Here is a 3,389-nt window from a genome sequence, read left to right on the forward strand (position 1 = left end):
AGAATTATGTATATGGGCACATAGCCCCAGGTCTTCCAGACTTCCCAAGTCATCAGTGCAGGGGATTCCAGTGGTTCCATCATTCAGGGCATGGCCTTCAGTCCGTTTGTTTCTCTGTACTAATTTTCTCCCTAAGACGATGTGTCCAATATGTTGCCATTTGAGTAATGTTCCTAAATTATTCTTTTGATTAATGGCCTTCTTCTTGTCTAGAAATGGAATTCCTAACATCCCTTCAGGCATCTCTGACTCTAAAAATATACTTCACAGACCAGTGGTGTCAGCAACACTTGGGGAATTGTTAGAAATGCAAATTCTTATACCTCATTCCAGGCCTACCAAATAAAAATATCAGAGAGTGGAGCCCACTGATCTGTGTTTTAACACATCTTCAGGTGATTCATACATGCTAAAGTTTCAGAAGCACTGCTCTAAACCCTAACAACCCACCTTTCTGAACTTACCATATTCCATTTCCTCTCCACTTATAAATTTGACCATAGTTACCTAAATTATCTCTATACTTTGTTATCCCTTCATCTGTTTATGGCATTTCGTTTGAGGACTAAATTCTTGTTTATTTATTTATTTTTATTTATTTATTTATTTTTTGAGACAGAGTCGCACTCTGTCTCCCAGGCTCGAGTGCAGTGGCACGATCTCGGCTCACTGCAAGCTCCATCTCCCGGATTCACGCCATTCTCCTGCCTCAGCCTCCTGAGTAGCTGGGACTACAGGCGCCTGCCGCAACACCCGGCAAATTTTTTTGTATTTTTAGTAGAGACAGGGTTTCACTGTGTTAGACAGGATGGTCTCGATCTCCTGACCTCATGATCCACCTGCCTTGGCCTCACTGACATCATGATCCACCCGCCTCGGCCTCCGAAAGTGCTGGAATTACAGTCGTGAGCCACCACACCCGGCCATTTTTTTTTTTTTTTTAATCTTGCCCAAATTCCTAAGAGGTTTGAGGAGTCATGTCCTACAAATCATAAATTACCATCAGATGGGTTTTCTGTAACCCCATGTATCGTGACTTACTTTCCAACCTGACTCTGTCATAACATAGGAGATAAGGAAGAAAATAAAAATATTTTACCCCAAAACATGTTTCTTTGCCCATATGTTGAAATGGCCCTGCAAAGTTGTCCTTTGTGGGAGAAAATTTGTCTCTGTGAAGAATCTCTATTAACACAGAGATCTTTTTCTTCTAGGTCTTCCTAATCCTAAAGAGATTAACTAGAAGTCTAGCACCTTTTAAAGATCTGAATAGAAAGCATTTGTCATCTATTGTCTCTAAGGACAGCCACTATAAGACTTCAAAAGAACCTTGGTCTCCACAATCTTTTATCTTTACCTGAACATTTCCCAAGTCTTCTATCATTCCAGGTCTTCAGATAAACTCAACCAGTTGTCAACCAGAAATGTTTAAATTTACCTATGACCTGGAAGCCCCTCCACTGGTTGGAGTTGTCCTGCCTTTCTGGACCAAACCAATGTATTTCTTTTTTTCTTTTTTTTGAGACAGTTTCGCTCTATCGCCCAGGCTTGAATGCAGTGGTGTGATCTCGGCTCACTGCAAGCTCTGCCTCCCGGGTTCACGCCATTCTCCTGCCTCAGTCTCCCAAGTAGCTGGGACTACAGGTGCCCGCCATCACACCCGGCTAATTTTTTGCATTTTTAGTAGAAATGGGGTTTCACTGTATTAGCCAGGATGGTCTCTATCTGACCTCGTGATCCACCCGCTTCAGCCTCCCAAAATGCTGGGACCACAAGCTGAGCCACCGTGCCCGACCAACCAATTTATTTCTTAAATGTATTTGATTGATGTCTCATGCCTCCCTAAAATGTATGAAACCAAGCTGCACCCTAACCACGTTGGGAACATGTTCTTAAGACCTCCTGAGGGCTGTGTCATGGGCCACGGTCACTCATATTTTGCTCAGAATAAATCTTTTCACATATTTTACAAAGTTTGACTCTTCCTTGACACTTTTGACTTTAATATTATTATTATTATTATTATTATTTGTGAGACGGAGTCTCTTTCTGTCGTCAGGCTGAAGTGCATTGGCATGATCTCGGCTCACTGCAACCTTTAACTCCTGGGTTCAAATGATTCTCCTGCCTCAGCCTCCCGATTAGAGGTGCGCCACCATGCCCAGCTAATTTTTGTATTTTTAGTAGAGACGGGGTTTCACTGTGTTGTCCAGGATGGTCACCATCTCTTGACCTTGTGATCAGCCCCCCTCGGCCTCCCAAAGTGCTGGGATTACAGGTGTGAGCCACCGCACCTGTCCTTTACTGGAATATTCTTAAAGGCCCAGCTCAAATATTATCCTTTTCCCTCCAGGTACTGTTTTTCTAACCTCTGTACTGTTGACATTTGGAGCGGGCAGTGATTTGATTTTTTGTTTGTTTGTTTATGTATTTTTAGAGACAGGATCTGACTCTGTCACCCATGCTGGAATGCAGTGGCATGATTGTAGCTCACTGCAGCCTTGAACTTCTGAGCTCAAGTGATCTTCCTGCCTCAGCTGCTTGAGTTAACTGGGACTACAAATGCACACCACTACGCCTGGCTAATTGAGATGAGCTGTCACTGTGGGCAGCTATCTATGCATTCTTAAGTAGTAACCCCCCTGTTGAGACTATCAAAAATGTATCCAGACATTACCAAATGTCAACTAGGGAAAAAAGTCTCCTTTGGCTAGGAACCACCAGTTTACCCGGTCATTCTATCATTTACTCCATATCCCAAAGCCAGACTAAATTTCTCCTTTCTCTATGCTCCTAGAAAAATTGGGCTTTATTCTTTTGCTAAATCAGATTCAGAGAGTCGTATATTTTAAATAAATAAAGGGTTTGCACACATACACTCACACACATACATTGAACTTCATCTTTTGTAATGTCACCTATGCCACTTTTTCATTAATACAAAAAACTAATCATTTACCATCGTTCAAATGTCACATAATTTGGCATAATTGGTTTCCCAGAGCAGAAAGGTTAGACTGGGAGTAGTTAGGAGCTGTTCTTAACCTTCCTTGAATGAGAGATAGATGTGACTGGGGGATAAAATCCAGTTAAGTGGGTAGAATAAGGTGGCTGGGGCACAGGGCATGGGACAATGGGATGGTTAATTTTATGTGTCAACATTGAGGGTGTTTTTGCATAAGATTAACATTTAAACAGAAGATTGTCCTCCAGAATGTGGGTGGGCCTCATTCAATCAATTGAAGGACTAAATAGAACAAGCAGGAGGACTTCCTTCAGCCGACTGCCTGAAACTGCACCTTTGGCTCTGTTTCACCTCTAGCCTACTGGCCCGCACTGCAGATTCTGGAATTGCCGGCCTCCAAAATCATGGGAGCCAATTCTTTGTA

Source organism: Rhinopithecus roxellana, chromosome 1, assembly GCF_007565055.1.
Source record: "Rhinopithecus roxellana isolate Shanxi Qingling chromosome 1, ASM756505v1, whole genome shotgun sequence".
NCBI lineage: Eukaryota > Metazoa > Chordata > Mammalia > Primates > Cercopithecidae > Rhinopithecus > Rhinopithecus roxellana.